The 21,552-nt window shown below is 39.9% G+C and overlaps 1 protein-coding gene across 3 annotated transcripts in view; it reads left to right on the plus strand.

The window, feature by feature from the left end:
• The first annotated feature begins 17,897 nt into the window (after nt 1–17,897).
• Nucleotides 17,898–21,552, plus strand: part of EDA2R (ectodysplasin A2 receptor) — an 89,186-nt gene continuing 85,531 nt past the window's right edge. Inside the window, exon 1 of one of the 3 annotated variants that reach the window (XM_015461659.3) lies at nt 17,898–18,121. The gene's annotated coding sequence lies outside the window, so the exon portion shown is untranslated. The remainder of the gene's footprint in view (nt 18,122–21,552) is intronic. The other 2 variants (XM_015461660.3, XM_005228057.5) reach the window with 2 other exon arrangements.

A 21,552-nucleotide genomic window follows, 5' to 3' on the forward strand; every position in this document is an offset into this window, starting at 1 on the left:
AATTTCTCCTTTTATAACCTGTTAGTATTTTCTTATGTATTGAGGTGCTCTTATGTTGGGTGCATAGATATCTACATTTGTTATGTCTTCCTCTTGGATTGATCCCTTGATCACTATGTGGTGTCTTCCCTTATCTCTTGTACTATTCTTTATTTTAAGGTTATTTTGTCTGATATGAGGGTTGATACTCCAGCTTTCTTTTGATTTCCATTTCAGTTCAGCTCAGTTCTGTCACTCAGTCATGTCCGACTCTTTGGGACCCCATGAATTTCAGCACGCCAGGCCTCCCTGTCCATCACCAACTCCCGGAGTTCACCCAAACCCATGTCCATTGAGTTGGTGATGACATCCAGCCATCTCATCCTCTGTCATCCCCTTTTCCTCCTGCCCCCAATCCCTCCCAGCATCAGAGTCTTTTCCAATGAGTCAACACTTCACATGAGGTGGCCACAGTACTGGAGTTTCAGCTTTAGCATCATTCCTTCCAAAGAAATCCCAGGGCTGATCTCCTTCAGAATGGACTGGTTGGATCTCCTTGAAGTCTATGGGACTCTCAAGAGTCTTCTCCAACACCACAGTTCAAAAGCATCAATTCTTCGGCGCTCAGCTTTCCTCACAGTCCAACTCTCACATCCATACATGACTACTGGAAAAACCATAGCCTTGACTAGACAGACCTTTGTTGGCAAAGTAATGTCTCTGCTTTTTAATATGCTATCTAGGTTGGTCATAAAATTTGCATAGTATATATTTTTCCATCCTCTCAGTTTCAGTCTATATGTGTCTTTAGGTCTGAAGTGGGTTTTTGTAAACAGCATATATATGGGTCTTGTTTTGGTATCTGTTCAGCCAATCTGTGTCTTTTGGTTGGAGTATTTAATCCATTTACATTTAAAGTAATTATCGGGGGAGGGAAGGCACCAAGATGGCGGAGGAGTAGGATGCGGAAAACACTTTCTCCCCCACAAATTCATCAAAAGAGCATTTAAACGTCAAGTAAATTCCACAAAACAACTTCTGAATGCCGGCAGAGGACATCAGGCACCCAGAAAAGCAACCCAACTCCTTGAAAGGAGGTAGGAAAAAATATTAAAGACAATAAAAGAGACAAAAGAGGGAGGGACGGAGTTCTGTCCTGGGAAGGGAGTCTTAAAAAGAGAGAAGTTTCCAAACACCAGGAAACCTTCTCACTGCCGAATCCGTGCCGAGCTTTGGAAGCACAGAGGGCAACATAACAGGGAGAAAAAATAAATAAACAATTAAAACTCGCAGATTGCGAGCCCTACGGTAACTCCCCCAGCGGAGAAGCAGCGCAGACGCCTGCATCTGCCATTAGCAAGCGGGGGCTGGGCAGGGAGGCGCGGCGCGGGCTGCATCGCTGAGAGTAAGAATCTGGCCTGAATACCCTGAGCACTATCTGAGCGAAATAATTTGGGCTAGCAAACCAGACTGTGGGATATCTACCATGCGAAAAGCCAGCCCTAACCTAAGACACTGCCAGCCCGCGCACGGAACAAAGGACTAAACAGAGATAGCCGGCTGCAGACCTTCCCCCTCCGATGACAGGCAGCCAGAGCCACAAGGGGGCAATCGCAGCCCCAGAGAGACATTATCTATAAAACTGGCTTCTTTGCTAATTAAAACTTATTGGGGGTCTGGACGGTCAACATCTGCCTGAGAAGGTGCGCCGGTTTTACACCCAGATAACCGAGTGGCGGGGAGGCGATAAGTCGCAGCATTGGCGCTCGCCAAACACCTCATCACCTGAGCTGCTCGGACCTGGGAAGAGCACAAAACGCAGGCCCAACTGAGTCTCCGCCTCTGAGGACTACCTGAGTGCCTGAACCTGAGAGGCTTGGACCTGGGAGGTGCATGCAACCCAGGGTCAGCCTCGGATTGTTCCCGGCGGAACAACCTAGAGCCTGAGCAGTGTGGGCAGGGAGGCTACACGTGCCATGAGCGGGGGGCAGACCCAGTGTGGCTGAGGCACTGCGAGCGCACGCCAGTGTCATTTGTTTGCAGCATCCCTCCCTCCCTCCCCACAGCGTGACTGAACAAAGAGAAGAAATACAGCTCCACCCACCAGAACACCGACACAAGCTTCCCTAACCAGGAAACCTTGACAAGCCACCTCTACATACCCACACACAGCGAGGAAACGCCACAATAAAGAGAACTCCACAAACTGCCAGAATACAGAAAGGACTCCCAAACTCAGCAATTTAAACAAGATGAAGAGACAGAGGAATACCCAGCAGATAAAGGAACAGGATAAACGCCCACCAAACCAAACAAAAGAGGAAGAGATAGGGAATCTACCTGATAAAGAATTCCAAATAATTATAGTGAAATTGATCCAAAATCTTGAAATTAAAATGGAATCACAGATAAATAGCCCTGAGACAAGGATTGAGAAGATGCAAGAAAGGTTTAACAAGGACCTAGAAGAAATAAAAAAGAGTCAATATATAATGAATAATGCAATAAATGAAATTAAAAACACTCTGGAGGCAACAAATAGTAGAATAACAGAGGCAGAAGATAGGATTAGTGAATTAGAAGATAGAATGGTAGAAATAAATGAATCAGAGAGGATAAAAGAAAAACGAATTAAAAGAAATGAGGACAATTTCAGAGACCTCCAGGACAATATTAAACGCTACAACATTCGAATCATAGGGGTTCCAGAAGAAGAAGACAAAAAGAAAGACCATGAGAAAATACTTGAGGAGATAATAGTTGAAAACTTCCCTAAAATGGGGAAGGAAATAATCACCCAAGTCCAAGAAACCCAGAGAGTCCCAAACAGGATAAACCCAAGGAGAAACACCCAAAGACACATATTAATCAAATTAACAAAGATCAAACACAAAGAACAAATATTAAAAGCAGCAAGGGAAAAACAACAAATAACACACAAGGGAATTCCCATAAGGATAACAGCTGATCTTTCAATAGAAACTCTTCAAGCCAGGAGGGAATGGCAAGACATACTTAAAGTGATGAAAGAAAATAACCTACAGCCCAGATTATTGTACCCAGCAAGGATCTCATTCAAGTATGAAGGAGAAATCAAAATCTTTTCAGACAAGCAAAAGCTGAGAGAATTCTGCACCACCAAACCAGCTCTCCAACAAATACTAAAGGATATTCTCTAGACAGGAAACACAAAAATGGTGTATAAACTCGAACCCCAAACAATAAAGTAAATGGCAACGGGATCATACTTATCAGTAATTACCTTAAACGTAAATGGGTTGAATGCCCCAACCAAAAGACAAAGACTGGCTGAATGGATACAAAAACAAGACCCCTACATATGTTGTCTACAAGAGACCCACCTCAAAACAGGGGACATATACAGACTGAAAGTGAAGGGCTGAAAAAAGATTTTCCATGCAAATAGGGACCAAAAGAAAGCAGGAGTCACAATACTGGTATCAGATAAATTACACTTTAAAACAAAGGCTGTGAAAAGAGACAAAGAAGGTCACTACATAATGATCAAAGGATCAATCCAAGAAGAAGATATAACAATTATAAATATATATCCACCCAACATGGGAGCACCGCAGTATGTAAGACAAATGCTAACAAGTATGAAAGCAGAAATTAACAACAACACAATAATAGTGGGAGACTTTAATACCCCACTCACACCTATGGATAGATCAACTAAACAGAAAATTAACAAGGAAAAAAAAAAAAAGAGTTAGATATGACTGAAGTGACTCAGCATGATTAGAATCTGTGAGGTCAGTCAGAGTTTCTCTTCGATGATGGTGATGAAGCAGTATGTCCTGAAACTGATTATTGGACCAGAAACACACTTAATGAAGTCCTTCTTGGGGTCTATTGCCTTTTTTCATCATGAAGGGTAGTCAGAGAGTTTGTACAACTCAGCTCATCACTCATCATTATAATATGTACCAGAGAGTTTCACCCAAATAATGTTAGCTACCATGATGTGAAATTAGATATGAAATAAATAGTGCCACCACAAAAAAAAAAAAAAATTAAATTAAATTAAATTAAATTAAACATAAAAAAAAAAAAAACAGGCAGCTTGGACATTAAGGCTTCCATGTATATATTTTAGGAATTATAATTCACTTTAAATCCATAACTAGTACAATGGCTAAAATAAAAATACTGACAATATGCAGATGTTAGTAAAAGTGCAAAAAAAAAAAAAAATAAAGTAATTATCGATGTATATATCCCTATTGCCATTTTCTTAATAGTTTGGGGTTGGTTTTTGTAGATCTTTTTCTTCACTAGTGTTTCCTGACTATGTAAGTCCCATTAGAGTTTGTTATAAAGCTGCTTTGATGGTACTAAATTCTCTTAATTTTTGTTTGTCTGTAAAGCTTTTGATTTCTCCATCAGTATTGTAAGAGATCCATGTCAGATAGAGTAATCTTGGTAGCAGATTCTTTCCTTTCAGTACTTGAAATATATCCTGCCATTCCCTTCTGCCCGGCAGAGTTTCTGCAGAAAGATCAGTTGTTAAACATAATGTGTTTCCCTTGTATGTTACTTGTTGCTTTTCCCTTGCTGCTTTTAATATTCTTTCTTTGTGTTTAATCTTTGTTAGTTTGATTTTTATGTGTTTCTCTTTTTATTTATCCTGTATCTGACTCTTTGTGCCTCTTGGACCTGACTGACTATTTCCTTTCCCATTTTGGGGAAATTTTCAACTATAATACCTTCAAAAATTTTCTCATACACTATTTTTCCCTTCTTTTTCTGTGACCCTGATAAGTCAAATATTGGTGCATTTAATATCATCCCAGAGATCTCTGATGCTATCCTCAGTTCCTTTAATTCTTTTTACTTTATTCTGCTCCTTAGCAGTAATTGCTACCATTTGACCTTCCATCTCACTGATCCTTTCTTCTGCCTCAGATATTCTTCTATTGATTTCTTCTGGAGTATTTTTGTTTTGCTGGAGAAGGAAATGGCAAACCACTCCTGTATTCTTGCCTTGAGAACCCCCTGAACAGTATGAAAAGGCAAAAAGGTATGTAACTGAAAGATGCACTCTCCAGGTCAGTAGTTGCCCAATATACTACAGGAGAAGAGTGGAGAAATAGCTCCAGAAAGAATGAAGAGCCTGAGCCAAAGCAAAACAACACCCATTTGTGGATTTGACTTGTGATGGAAGTAAAGTCTGTAGAGAACAATACTGCATAGAAACCTGGAATGTTAAGTCCATAAATCAAGGTAAATTGGAAGTGGTCAAACAGTAGATGGCAAGAGTGAACATCGACATTTTAGGACTCAGTGAACTAAAATGCACTGGAATGAACAAATTTAACTCAGATGACCATAATATCTACTACTGTTGGAAGGAATCCCTTAGAATAAATGGAGTAGCCCTCATAGTAAACAAAACACTTTGAAATGCAGTACTTGTGTGCAATGTTTAAAATGACAGAATGATCTCTGTTTGTTTCAAAGGCAAACCATTCCATATCACAGTAATTTTTCAAATCTATGCCTGAAATGCAAATGCTCAAGAAGCTGAAGTCAAATAATTCTATGACCACCTACAAGAACTTCTAGAACTAACACCCCCCCCCAAAAAAAAAAAATCGTTTTCATCATAGGTGACTGGAATGCAAAGGTAGAAAGTCAAGAGATACCTGGAGTAACAGGCAAGTTTGGCCTTGGAGTACAAAATGAAGCAGGGAAAAGGCTAACTGAGTTTTGCCAAGAGAACGCACTTGTCATTGCAAACACTCTCTTCCAACAACACAAGAGATGACTCTACTCATGGACATCACCAGATAGCCAATACCAAAATCAGATTGATTATATTCTTTGCAGGTAAAGATGGAGAAACTCTATACAGACAGAAAAACAAGACTAGGAGCTGACTGTGGCTCAGTTCTTGAACTCCTTATTGCCAAAATCAGACTTAAATTTATGAAAGTAGGGAAAACCACTTGACCATTCAGGTATGACCTAAATCAAAGCCCTTATGATTATACAATGCAAGTGACAAATAGATTCTAGGGACTAGAATTCTAGACAGAGTGCCTAAAGAACTATGTACAGAGGTTCATCACATTGTACAGGAGTCTGTTATCAAAACCATCCCCAAGAAAAAGAAATGCAAAAAGCCAATATAGTTGCCTGAGGAGGCATTATAAATAGCTGAGAAAAGAAGAGAAGCTAAAGGCAAAGAGAAAAAGAAAGATATACCCATTTAAATGTGAAGTCCCAAAGAATAGAAAGGAGAGATAAGAAAGCCTTCCAAGTTATCAATACAAAGAAATAGAGGAAAACAAAAAATGGGAAAGACTAGAGATCTCTTCAAAAAAATTAGAGATACCAAGGGAATATTTCATGCAAAGATGGGCACAATAAATGAAGGAAACTGTATGGACCTAACAGAAGCTGAAGATATTAAGAAGAGGTGGCAAGAATACATGGAAGAACTATGTAAAAAAGATCTTAATGACCCAGATAACCATGATGGTGTTATCATTCACCTAGATTCAGATATCTTGGAATGTGAAGTCAAGTGGGTCTTAGGAAGAATCACTATGAACAAAGCTAGTGTAGGTGATGGAACTCCAGTTGAGCACTTTCAAATCCTGAAAGATGATGCTGTGAAAGTGCTGCACTCAATATGCCAGCAAATTTGGAAAACACAGCAGTGGCCACAGGATTGGAAAAGGTCAGTTTTCATTCCAATCCCAAAGAAAGGCAATGCAAAAGAATGCTCAAACTACCACACAATTGCACTCATCTCACACGCTAGTAAAGTAATGATTAAAATTCTCCAAGCCAGGCTTCAGCAATATGTGAACCGTGAACAGATGTTCAAGCTGGTTTCAGAAAACGCAGAGGAACCAGAGATCAAATTGCCAACATTCGCTGGATCATCAAAAAAGCAAGACAGTTCCAGAAAAAGCATCTCTGTCTGCTTTATTGACTATGCCAAAACCTTTGACTGTGTGGATCACAATAAATTGTGGAAAATTCTGAAAGAGATGGGAATACCAGACCACCTGACCTGCCTCTTGAGAAACCTATGTGCAGGTCAGGAAGCAACAGTTAGAACTGGACATGGAACAACAGACTGGTTCCATATAGGAAAAGGAAGACGTCAAGGCTGTATATTGTCACCCTCCTTATTTAACTTATATGCAGAGTACATCATGAGAAACGCTGGGCTGGAAGAAGCACAAGCTGGAATCAAATTGCTGGGAGAAATATCAATAACCTCACATATGCAGATGACACCACCCTTATGGCAGAGAGTGAAGGGGAACTAAAAAGCCTCTTGAAGAAAGTGAAAGTGGAGAGTGAAAAAGTTGGCTTAAAGCTCAACATTCAGAAAATGAAGATCATGGCATCTGGCCCCATCACTTCAAGGAAATAGATGGGGAAACAGTGGAAACAGTGTCAGACTTTATTTTGGGGAGCTCCAAAATCACTGCAGATGGTGATTGCAGCCATGAAATTAAAAGACGCTTACTCCTTGGAAGAAAAGTTATGACCAACCTAGATAGAATATTCAAAAGCAGAGACATTACTTTGCCAACAAAGGTCCATCTAGTCAAGGCTATGGTTTTCCCAGTGGTCATGTTTGGATGTGAGAGTTGGACTGTGAAGAAGGCTGAGCGCCGAAGAATTGATGCTTTTGAACTGTGGTGTTGGAGAAGACTCTTGAGAGTCCCTTGGCCTGCATGGAGATCCAACCAGTCCATTCTGAAGGAGATCAGCCCTGGGATTTCTTTGGAAGGAATGATGCTAAAGCTGAAACTCCAGTACTTTGGCCACCTCATGTGAAGAGTTGATTCATTGGAAAAGACCCTTATGCTGGGAGGGATTGGGGGCAGGAGGAGAAGGGGACGACACAGGATGAAATGGCTGGATGGCATCACTGACTAGATTGACGTGAGTTTGAGTGAACTCCAGGAGTTGGTGATGGACAGGGAGGCCTGGCGTGCTGCAATTCATGGGGTCCCAAAGAGTCGGATACGACTGAGCGACTGAAGTGAACTGATGGAGGTACCTTAAAAAAATTAAAAATATAACTACTATATTCTATGGTAATCCCACTCCTGGGCATTTATCTGGATAAAACCATAATTGAAAAATAAATATGCACCTGAAAGTTCATTGCAGCACTATTTACAATATCCAGGACATGAAAGCAATATAAATGTACATCAACAGAGGAATGGATAAAAGAAAATGTTGTAATATCAGTGATAAAAAGAATGAAATAACATTGTTTATAGTTACATGGGTGGACCTAGAGATTGTCATACTGAGTGACATGTTCAGACAGAAAAATATCACATGATATTGCTTATATGTGGAATCTAAACAAAGGGAACAAATTAACTTATCTACAAAATCAAAATAGGGTTACAGATTTAGAAATGAACTTATGGTTACCAGGGTTTAATGAGGTTGGCGGGGAGGGAGAGATAAACTGGGAAATTGTGATTGACATATGTACACTGCTATATATATAGTAGATAACTAATAAGAACCTACTGAATAGTACAGGGAACTCTACTCAATATTCTGTAATATCCTATATGGGAAAAGAATTTTTAAAATAGTGGATATATGTAAATACATAGCTAATTCACTTTGCTGTACAGCAGAAACTAATCCAACATTGCATATCAACTATATTCCATTAAAATTAATTTTAAAAAGGCAAAATAATCAGTTGCAATTATCACTATTTTGAAAAAATATATATTTAATATGCCCAAAACCTCATACATGATTCTCTACCTCCATAAAACTGCTTCTCTGCCAGTCTTCTCAACTAAATAAATGTTGTCACCATGCATCCAGTTGTTCAGCCTAGAACCTAGGAATCCATCAAGTCCTACTTTTTTTTTTCACACTGCCCATACCCACTTCAATAGAAAATAATCTAAATCTTAACTTTAAAGTAAATACAAAATCCAACTATTTCTTAACAGTTTCATCAAAGTTCAAAAAAATATTATACATTAAAAGACTCAAATTTTATGCCATATGCAGTGGGAGGCTGTCATATAGGTTTTTGGGACTGCAAGGAGATCCAACCATTCCATCCTAAAGGAGATCAGTCCTTGGTGTTCATTTGAGGGACTGATGTTGAAGCTGAAACTCCAATACTTTGGCCACCTGATGTGGAGAGCTGACTCCTTTGAAAAGCCCCTGATGCTGGAAAAGATTAAGGGCAGGTGGAGAAGGGGATGACAGAGGATGAGAAGGTTGGATGGCATCACCGATGCAACGGACACGGGTTTGGGTGGACTCTGGGAGTTGATGATGGACAGGGAGGCCTTGCGTGCTGCAGTTCATGGGGTCGAAAAAAGTTGGGGAGAAATATCAATAACCTCAGATATGCAGATGACACCACCCTTATGGCAGAAAGTGAAGAGGAACTCAAAAGCCTCTTGATGAAAGTGAAAGTGGAGAGTGAAAAAGTTGGCTTAAAGCTCAACATTCAGAAAACTAAGATCATGGCATCCGGTCCCACAACTTCATGGGAAATAGATGGGCAAACAGTGGAAACAGTGTCAGACTTTATTTTTCTGGGCTCCAAAATCACTGCGGATGGTGACTGCAGCCATGAAATTAAAAGACGCTTACTCCTTGGAAGGAAAGTTATGACCAACCTAGATAGCATATTCAAAAGCAGAGACATTACTTTGCCAACAAAGGTTCGTCTAGTCAAGGCTATGGTTTTTCCTGTGGTCATGTATGGATGTGAGAGTTGGACTGTGAAGAAGGCTGAGTGCCGAAGAATTGATGCTTTTGAACTGTGGTGTTTGAGAAGACTCTTGAGAGTCCCTTGGACTGCAAGGAGATCCAACCAGTCCATTCTGAAGGAGATCAGCCCTGGGATTTCTTTTGAAGGAATGATGCTAAAGCTGAAACTCCAGTACTTTGGCCACCTCATGCAAAGAGTTGACTCATTGGAAAAGACTCTGAGGCTGGGAGGGATTGGGGGCAGGAGGAGAAGGGGACGACAGAGGATGAGATGGTTGGATGGCATCACTGACTCGATGGACATGAGTCTGAGTATACTCTGGGAGTTGGTGATGGACAGGGAGGCCTGGCGTGTGGCGATTCATGGAATCGCAAAGAGTCGGACACGACTGAGCGACTAATTTGATCTGATCTGAGCAATTGAACTGAACGGAGTGATAGAGGAACTGGGTGGAATCTTCTCATTTCTTAAGTGTGGAGCCTCCCCAGCAGGGGGTGACGTGATAACTAATGATGTTCTGAGGCTGAAGATTGATTTCTATGTGGATCAGGTGGGGGAACCTCTTAGCTTAGTGAGACTGCTTCTCTATAGGTGGAGGGCTGGGGATCAGAGAGATAAAGGTTATTAAAGGGAAGTTGAGGGAAGTTGTTGAGTGAAAGTAGGCATGGAGTTATTGCTGGAGAATCTTTAAGTCTCTTGAAATAAACCCAGAGGCATAGTAAATCATGAAGATGTCAAGAGAAAAGGATTCCCCCCTCCCCCCCCACCAATGGGAGGAATTCAAATATGTTTGTGGGTAGAGTGACTGGCCACAAGAGGAAAGGTGAACAATAAAGGTACCTGTGGAAAAGAGGTTAAAACATCAGGGTGCATAGGGTCAGGAGAGAGAGGATAGGCTTATTCTCTCTCCTCTCCACCAAGAGGAAAAGCCAGGGTGGATGGAGAGAGAAACTTACTGGCATAAAGAAAAGTGATGGAAGGGATTCATACCTAATAGCATCTGTTTTCTTGATGATAAGGGTAGGGGTCCATTTTTCTGGACTGATAACAAGATGCCAAAGTAGGGACTTTAGGGAAACTGTAGAAATTTAGAATAGTTGTGCAGGGAAGATGGGAATAGCTTCTAATTGGGAAGGAGAGAAGTTATTTCACTTAGTGCATTAGAACAGTGGTGTTCAAACTTGAGTGGGCATCAGAATTACCTTGGAGGGCTTGTTAAAACACAGATTTCTGGGCCTATCCCTGGAAATTTCTGATTCATTAGATCTGGGTTGGGGTTAGAGAATTTCCATTTAAAAAAAAGATCACAAACACACACACACACACAAAAAAAACTTCCATGTAATGATTCTGCTGCCAGAGACCTGAGTGAGAGTTCTGGAATCCATTGCTGTTTTCTGGCTGTATTACCATGAACAAGCTCCTTGGCCTCTATATATCTTGTTTTCTCATCTGAAAAATAAGGATGGTAATCATGGTACCTATTTCATATGGCTGTTATAAATTAGTTAAGACACACTTAGAACAGGGCCTGATAGTAGCTTAAGAGCAATATGGAGAAGTTAATAATCCTTATTTTTTCTGGCAACTTCTTCTCTTTGCCCTACACCTATCTCTAAGTCCAGGCCCTCAAACTGCCTTCACCTCATTCCTAGGTGCTGACTGGTTTCTAGGGATATTTCTGGAGAGACCTACTCCCTGAGGCTTAGTAGTAACACTGCCTATAGATTCTATAGCTAAGCTTGCATCCACTTCCTCCTCCAGCCTGCCTGGTTAGCACTGAGCTTTCTCATAAGAGGCCAACTTGCACCTCACTGAGTGCAAACACAACCAAAGTTCACAAGATCCTGCTAGGGAGAGTCTTGAGAGGTGGTTGGATGGAGGGCAATCTTGGGTCTAAACTCTCCTCTGGTGGAATCACTCCAAATCCAGACAGGAGGCAGACACTAAAGAAAATAACCATAGCTGCTCAGTTCCAGGCTGGTAACATTATATTAGTGAAGATAAATGTGAGATACTGTTATCTGGAGCACTGGAGACTGACTTAACCCTTCACTGTGATTATTAGAAAACCATGCTTTATACTGAGTATAAATCTGTATGCCTGTACATTCAACCCATATGTCCTCACTTTGCCCACTTAAGATACAAAGATCTAAACATAAGACAGAAACTATAAAACTCCTAGAGGAGAACATAGGCAAAACACTCTCTGACATAAATCACAGCAGGATCCTCTATAACCCACCTCCCATAATATTGGAAATAAAAGCAAAAATAAATAAATGGGACCTAATTAAACTTAAAAGCTTCTGCACAACAAAGGAAACTATTAGCAAGGTGAAAAGACAGCTTTCAGAATGGGAGAAAATAATAGCAAATGAAGCAACTGACAAACAACTAATCTCAAAAATATACAAGCAACTCCTGCAGCTCAATTCCAGAAAAATAAACGACCCAATCAAAAAAATGGGCCAAAGAACTAAATAGACATTTCTCCAAAGAAGACATACAGATGGCTAACAAACACATGAGAAGATGCTCAACATCACTCATTCTTAGAGAAATGAAAACCAAAACCACAACCAGGTACCATTTCACGCCAGTCAGAACGGCTGTAATCCAAAAGTCTACAAGCAATAAATGCTGGAGAGGGTGTGGAGAAAAGGGAACCCTCTTACACTGTTGTTGGGAATGCAAACTAGTACAGCCACTATGGAGAACAGTGTGGAGATTCCTAAAAAAACTGGAAATAGAACTGCCTTATGACCCAGCAATCCCACTGCTGGGCATACACACTGAGGAAACCAGAATTGAAAGAGACACATGTACCCCAATGTTCATTGCAGCACTGTTTACGATAGCTAGGACATGGAAGCAACCTAGATGTCCATCAGCAGATGAATGAATAAGAAAGCTGTGGTACATATACACAATGGAGTATTACTCAGCCATTAAAAAGAATACATTTGAATCAGTTCTAATGAGGTGGATGAAACTGGAGCCTATTATACAGAGTGAAGTAAGCCAGAAAGGAAAACACCAATACAGTATACTAATGCATATATATAGAATTTTAGAAAGATGGTAATGATAACCCTGTATGCAAGACAGCAAAAGAGACACAGATGTATAGAACAGTCTTTTGGACTCTGTGGGAGAGGGAGAGGGTGGGATGATTTGGGAGAATGGCATTGAAACATGTATAATATCATACATGAAATGAATCGCCAGTCCAAGTTCGATGCATGATAGTGGTTGCTTGGGACTGGTGCACTGGGACGACCCAGAGGGATAGTATGGGAAGGGAGGAGGGAGGGGGGTTCGGGATGGGGAACATGTGTATACCTGTGGTGGAGTCATGTTGATGTATGGCAAAACCAATACAATATTGTAAAGTAATTAACCTCCAATTAAAATAAATAATAAAAAAAGAAACAAACCTCATCTAAACCTTCTACCCTGTGAGGGCCTTTCCCTTCAGATATGGGCAGAAAGTGATCAAGGCTTGAGGCTTCTCAAACCAAACATAGTGCGGTGTGGGGTGTGGCAATGCCTGCATATCTGGATGTCTCACCAATGCTAAAAATAAGAATTTTAGAACCTGCTCTCTGGATACTAGATAAATCCCTTCAGTTCAGTTCAGTCGCTCAGTCCTGTCTGACTCTTTGTGACCCCATGAATTGCAGCACGCTAGGGCTCCCTGTCCATCACCAACTCCCGGAGTTCACTCACAGTTATGCCCATCGAGTCAGTGATGCCATCCAGCCATCTCATCCTCTGTCGTCCCCTTCTCCTGCCCCAGTCCCTCCCAGCATCAGGGTCTTTTCCACCGAGTCAACTCTTCGCATGAGGTGGCCAAAGTATTGGAGTTTCAGCTTTAGCATCAGTTCTGCCAAAGAACACCCAGGACTGATCTCTTTTAGAATGGACTGGTTGGATCTCCTTGCAGTCCAAGGGACTCTCAAGAGTCTTCTCAAACACCACAGTTCAAAAGCATCAATTCTTCGGCACTCAGCCTTCTTCACAGTCCAACTCTGACATCCATACATGACCACTGGAAAAACCATAGCCTTGACTAGATGGACCTTTGTTGGCAAAGTAATGTCTCTGCTTTTGAATCTGCTATCTAGGTTGGTCATAACTTTCCTTCCAAGGAGTAAGCGTCTTTTAATTTCATGGCTGCAATCACCATCTGCAGTGATTTTAGAGCCCCGCAAAATAAAGTCTGACACTGTTTCCACTGTTTCCCCATATATTTCCTTGTAGTGATGGGACCAAATGCCATGATCTTAGTTTTCTGAATGTTGAGCTTTAAGCCAACTTTTTCACTCTCCTCTTTCATTTTCATCAAGAGGCTTTTTAGTTCCTCTTCACTTTCTGCCATAAGGATGGTGTCATCTGCATATCTGAGGTTATTGATATTTCTCCCGGCAATCTTGATTCCAGCTTGTGCTTCTTCCAGCCCAGCGTTTCTCATGATGTACTCTGCATATAATTTAAATAAGCAGGGTGACAATATACAGCCTTGACATATTCCTTTTCCTATTTGGAACCAGTCTGTTGTTCCATGCAAAGAAAGAGAGGAAAACAACAGAATGGGAAAGACTAGAGATCTCTTCAAGAAAATTAGAGATACCAAGGGAACATTTCATACAAAGATGGGCTCGATAAAAGACAGAAATGATATGGACCTATCAGAAGCAGAAGATAAGTCCCTTATACGATTATTAATCATTTATGATTGTGTATTCCTTAGTGTGGTCACAATAGCTTTATTCTTTCCCCTATTTATGCATTTATTTATTGTCAACTTATGTGTTTGTTTATGTGCCAAGCATATCATGCTGTGGATTCATTTTGAAACTGAACTGAGATAAACAACTGTAATATTTTGCAGAAATGCTGCTTCAAGTTACTATGGACCTCATCCTATAAGTAGAGCTTTAGAATGAAGTATCTAAATCTTTTTTTTGTTTGTTTCCATTCCTAGTGACAGTTTTCTATCCCCACAAGGCTGTTGGTAGGTAAGAAGTAGCATGGTATAGTAAAAATGGTTCAAATCTCAATACTTCTGCTTAGCAATTCTGTGCTCATTTGGATGTCACTTAATGTTTTATATATTCCATTTAATTTTTTTTCATCTTTAAGATAGAGCTAATAATCCCCAGATCTTGGATGTGCTCTAGAAGGGTTATTCAGATAACATATAAATTGCCTATCTCAGTTCCTGCATATAGTACACATGCAAGAGTTGGCATTTCTGGCGTTTCCAATTAGTGTTGTTGTTGTTTATTTGCCAAGTTGTATCCGAATCTTTTGTGACCTCATGGACTATAGCCCGCCAGGCTCCTCTGTCCATGGGATTTTCCAGGCAAGGATACTGGAGTGAATTGCCATTTCCTTTTCCAGGTTACAATTAGTAAATTGGCATAGTAATAATAATGGCACCTTCCCATAGTAATAATAATTACAGGAAATACATGTGTAAAGAATTCTAGAGGACTATGCTACCTGTTGTTTTAAAAGTAATATTATTAGCAAATACATTTGTAGAATAGTCAGAGTTATGCAGCCTTCTCGTCACTGTGTGCTGAACTTCCAGTCCTAGGCCTAAGAAGGTAGTGTGTAGGGAAAACACAGGGATTTGACTAATTGCCTCAGTCGAAATTACATTCTCTTAGAGGAGGATTGAATCAGGAAAAAACAAATAAAATTAGAAACTAGTGACAAGAAAGTAGACTAATAAGGTTAAAATAATAATAAAAGGTAGAAAAGTAGAGGGAAAAGATTAATAATTATAGACATAGTAGTTATCACTCTCATTCTAACAGGTCTCAGTTATTGAGTTCCTGTGTCTGGAACTGGATTAGAAAGTCTATAAATATTCTCAAATCTTCTGACCTTGTTTCTTTCCATATTTTATAGATAGGGAAACAGAATTTATAAGAGATTAAAGTACTTGCCTAAAATGACACAATATGCAATTTTTTTTTTTTTTAATTTTAAGTGGCCGTTCTGGGATCCCAATTTAGACTCCAAAGACATTCTATTGTGCCCTGTCCTTATTCATTGGAGCAAGACAGCACAATGTAGCATGCTTAGAGTCAGGTTCTGGTTATAATTCTGGATTAAGCTTGTACTTGCTGTGTGCCTTTGGGCTATTCAGTTAACTTGTCTGATCTTGAGTTTCCACATATATAAAATAAGGAAAATAATACTTCAAAGAGTTGTTCTGTGGGATAAATGAGATTGTATGTATAAAGTGTTTTGAGAGTCCCAGCATTGCCAATATTATATCACTGGAGAATATCCAGTGACATAATCTGAGAAGGGTTAGAGAAATAGAGGAAAACCAGGAGATGACCATGTTTTCCAACACAAGAAATAATGTTTCCCAAAATAAAGGGTGGCTGATACTGAAAAAAAAATAAATAAATAAGAAAATGAGTGAAAATGTTCTCTAAAATGTGGAAGTATAAAGGTCATTTGTGACCTCAGGGAAAGAGCATTGGGCTAGAAGCCAGGTTACAATAAATTGGAAAGCTAATGGAAAGTGAAGACATGGAAACAGTGAATGAAGACTACTTTAGCCAGAAATTTGGCTGAGAAAGAAAGAGAGATGAGGCTATTATTTGATGAGGCAATGTGGTAAAAGATTTTACTTTGCAGTGGGAAGAAGGGTATGTTTTGTGAGTAGAAAGGTTGGGCACAAGAGGGAAGGTGAATAATAATGATACTAGTGAGGCAGTAGTTTTAAAATGAGTCTTGGTTCTACTGAGTGAAGTCTAAGAGAGAGAGAAAGACAAATATCATATGATATTACTTATATGTAGAATCTAAAAATGGGAACAAACTAATTTATCTACAAAACAGAAATAAAATTACATATGTAGAAAACAAATTTATGGCTATCAGAGTGTAAGAAGGGGAAGGGATAAATTGGGTGATTGAGATTGACATATATACACTATTATATATAAAATAGATAACTAATAAGGACCTACTTATTAGAGTTCCACAGGGAATGCTATTCAGTACTCTGTAATGGCCTACACAGGAAAAGACTAAAAAAGAGTGGATATATGTATATGTATAACTGATTCACTTTGCTGTACAGCAGAAACTAACACAACATTGTAAATCAACTATACTCCAATAATTTAAAAAAAATAAAAAAACAAAGTACAAAAAAATGAGGCATGGTTTATAGGGAAGGGGTGAAGGGAAGATCTTGAGCTCTTGAGGCTAGGGTTGTTGAAAGTCTCCTAAGTTTGACCTTGAAGAATGTTTCCATCTTAGCTGGAAAGGACTTGTGTTTAAAAAAAAAAAAAAAAGATAGCAAGAATGTGTCCATGGGAGAGTGCCCCCAGGCTAAAGGGTCCTCTTGCAGCCAGCTCACATTTCTTCATCCTGTGGGGCTCTGTGGCTACTCAAATTAAACATATTCAAAGTCTTTCTGACCTCTTCCATTCTGTCCTTTACCCCTGGTTCTCTAGTTAATTTATTTATTCCTTCTTCTATATACCAGTCTCCTTCCCAGCTCTGTCACATATTAGTTATTTGACATTGGGCAATCAGACTATGCCTCAGTTTTCTTATCTCTAAATTGTGAATCAAACTAGAGTAGTTATGAGGATTAAATTAGTTAATATATGTAAAACATTAAGAAGAGTGCCTGGAAGATATCAAGTGTTGCATAAGTGTTGTTATTGAGTGTTAGCTCATAATGTTTACCGATTAGTGGAAGGGAAAGGACAGACATTAAACAACCAAGCAAATTTATCAACTAAATTATTACAGATTACAATCCAGTGACAGTAAGGAAATAAGCATAATGCAGTGGACAAAGGAACGACTTGAATGAGTGAGGCTTATGTACAGAAGTGACACTCTGCCACAAAGACTCAAGTCCTCCCGAGAAGCCACAGATCTTAACCAGTTCCACAACCTCTCCTGCTTCTATTCCCTTTCTCCCTGCTTTAGTACCTGGAGTTTCCAGTTCCTGCCAAAGGTGGGGCTTTTTCACTATTCACCCACCCTTCCCCAACTCCTCCCCTACTCTCCCTGTCAGGGGTGAAACTTCTTTGTGTAGCCACGCCTAGACACTGCAGTGATCCAATAGCTGCTTCATGGGGGTGGGGAAGTAGGCAGTAGTATGAAAGGAAAGAGAATAGGTTCTGGCTGTTATTGCTGCACATGTGAAATGAGTCAGAGCAGAGCTTTGACTGTAATGGATTTCATCTACTGAGTGTGTGGTATGGAGGCTGGGGGCTGAGAAGTGGGGGCTTGGTGGGATATCTGGCCCACGCTGCAGTACACTTGTCCAAGAATTCTGTTGCTGGAGCAAGATCCATCCATCCATTCATTTACAGGGTAAGTGTGGAACACTCTCTGGTGTGGCAAGGTGGTTGAGATTTGTGGAGCATAGATATTGGAGTTCAGGATCATGTTAGGTTGATCCTGCTAAGGTGCTACAAAGTCAGAATGGCTGGGAAGGTGTCCTGTGGCTGTCTGTCTACCCACCCATCTGTATCCAGAAAGTGCTGTATAAGATGCCAGGGACCTGCACTAATACCCTGATGACCTTGGTGAGCCAGTTCCCCTGGGTAGGCTTTTTCTGTACCCCTATGTCCTTTGGAAACATGCCTGGACCGTCCAACACCCCTATCTGCAGTTGGGAGATAAGGAAGAGAAGGAGTCTAGGAGCTTAGGGAAGGGAGGGAGGAGACGGATCATATTTGTAAAGTATCCCTAAGAAAGTTGAGCTGCTGGCCTACCCACGTGGCCCCTGGGCAAGTCGGGGCTTGTGTAAAGAGCTTGTAGGTTCTATTTGGGGGCTTTCAGTTTTCACCCTCACCCACCGGGCTGGGTTTCACTTGATCCTTCATTCCTGGAAACTGAACCCAGGGCAGTGATATTTTGATCCTGCCTTATCTCAAACATTGGCCAAGGCTAAGACAGCTGTGAGAACTGGGGGACAAGAAAAGACCCGCCAGGAAACTAGGCTGGGGAAGCAGAGACTGCAAGATATTATTTAGACAGATGTTGGCAGCTTTGACCAGTATCACACCATGCAGGGTGGCTAAGGCAGGAGAGTATGGGGTATCTTCCCCTACACAATTCTGCAGTCCCTTCCTTCACCCCAGCATACCTCCAATTCAACATAACAGACTCATTGAGCACCTACTCTGTGCCACACTATATGAGACAGACATATGCCTAAAGACATAGTCTGTGCCCACTAGCACCTCGTCATGGGTATATTAGCAATTAAATAAGATAAGCTTTAAAGATCTTGTCAAAATGTTTTGATGTTGTCAGATAAGGATCACATCTAATTAAGCCAGAGAAAATCAGAAAGGGTTTTTGAATTTTTTTTTTTTTGACATTTTAGCACCTTTCAGAGCTGCAAAGCCAGACTACTTGAACTCAAATCCCATCCCTACCATTTATTAACTGTGTGACATTGATCAAGCATAATTACTACACCCTCTCTGAATTCTGTTTTAATCTAGGCTAAAGCCATAGATAATAATAGAGCTTACTTTATTAAGTTTCTGTGAGAATTAAATTAGATAATCTGTGTGAAATAATTGCACACACTTAGCACAGTGGCTGGACCAAAATAAGCATTTTATAAATGTTAACTATTATTATTATTTATGATGAGCCATGAAACACAGATAGGATTTCAACAGGTGGAAACAGGAGAGATGGCAGTCCAAGCAGAGAAAAAAACAAGAACAACTGTTTGGAGTAAGGGAAGCTCTGGGCTTGTGAAAAGAACACCAGCTGAACTGGATTTTAGATTACAATTAGGTGGAAAATGGAAGTTAAAGTTGCCATGGTAGATTGATGACAAACCATGGAAGACTTTTGAATGCTAGATTTTCTCTTTAATTCATTAGACTTTGGAAAATCATTGAAAGTTTCTGAGCTAAAGGAAGAAGACAAATCTGTGTCTCAGAAAGAATAATCTGGTAAACATGAGTTACCTTAATTGGAATAGGAAAACATGAGAGGTAGATAAACCAGATGCAGAGAGGGAATGAGACCCTGGAGGTGGTGACTATGGGAATGGAAATGAGGCAATGAATTTAACAAGATATCACAGAAGATGAATCTGCAGAATTTGGAAGTTAACAAATTACATGAGATTGAAAAAAGAAGAATGAGAGATTCAATATCTTTTGGGGTTGGTTTAGACTTTAAAATGTTGTGTATTCCACTAATTCCATCCATTTTTGTGGATGGTACAAATAGAAAGGGTATCCAATTTCTGAGTTAGACACAGCTTATTAAAGTTCTGAGTCTGCTACTTTTGCTGTTTGTGATCCTAAGCATATCAATTATTCCTTATTTCCAACCAGGACCAAAACAGTACTCATAGGACATTTAGAAATAGGTCCTGGGAGTGTGATTTTTGTACACAAGAAATGAAGTACTACTGCATTTAATGCCAACCAGTTTGATACAGCAAAGCGTTGTTCCTACTACTCACTTATTATGCAGGTAGCTAGCCCACTGAGAAATACGAATTTCTCCAAAACTGTTTAGAGGGAGAATAGTATCCATATCATAAGTTTGTTGAAAGGATTAAAAGAAGTAATCCTTGTAAAATGTCTAGCATGATATCTGATGCATAGTAGGTTTTTATGAATCATAATTTTCTTTCACTCCAATTAACTACACCTTATAAAATCTTTGCTAGTTTCTGCCTGAATACTTTCAGAGGGAATGTACTTAATAATCTCTGAGAGAGTCCATTCCCGTCATAGAAAGCCCTGACTCTGCCAAAGTTCTTCCTTTTGTTAAGCTAAACTCAGTATTCCTGTGGCTTCCAGAGGTTCTAGTCATTCTCTCTGGGGCCACTCAGAGAAGTCTACTCAGTCTCTTCAGGATAGTTCCTCAAAGATCTGAAAACCAAAGACCAGATTCTCATTCATCTTTCATTCCCAGGTCAAAAATTCTTCCATCTTTACTCTTATAGCATGCTGTTATGTCAAATAAGACTCTGAGATTTTAAGCTATGTAAGTTGGAGTGGTGGTGGTACATTCAAAGTGATGGGAAACACTAAAAGGAACATGATGGATGAATGTGACAAGTTCCTTTGTAATTTATTATTTCTTAAATTCCCACTATGTGCCATGTACTTTCAAATACATAATCCCACTGACTACTTAACCCTAGGGAAGGTCCAGGTCTTCTGGTCTTAATTGTACAGGTGGCCAAATAGGCCCAAAGAAAATGAAACTTGCTAGAAATCATCGAGTTAGTAAGTGAGCAAAAACTGGAAACCAGATTTTTCTTACTCCAAGGTCAGTTTTGTTTTGTTTTACTTTTGATACTAGGTCCTAAATTTGGAGGCTTCGAATTCTAGTCCTGGCTCTGCCACTGACTGGCTATGTAAATGAAGAGAAATTCTATACTTTCTAGAGGAGCCTCAGTCTCCCCATCTGGATCATCAAGGAAATGAGGTTAGGTTGTCTTAAAGAATCCTTTTGAGATTCCATGACAATGTTTTCAATTATTTGATGGTTTGAAGTTTTAGCCAGTTACCAAAGATGAGGGAAAAAAAAAAAAAACATAATGAACTGAGGTGCCTGCCTATTACTAAAGGAGTTCAAGTAGATATGGATGGCATTTCTTTATTGAGCAACAGACCTTTGGGAATAAGATGACTTTTGAATTTCTGTCTAATTCTAAGATTGTACAATACTGAACATTGTTTTATAGGATGTACATTTACATATGAGATCATGAACTTCTTGTTATATCAGTTTCACCTTTCCCCCACTATCCC

Source organism: Bos taurus, chromosome X (assembly GCF_002263795.3).
Source record: "Bos taurus isolate L1 Dominette 01449 registration number 42190680 breed Hereford chromosome X, ARS-UCD2.0, whole genome shotgun sequence".
Lineage (NCBI taxonomy): Eukaryota > Metazoa > Chordata > Mammalia > Artiodactyla > Bovidae > Bos > Bos taurus.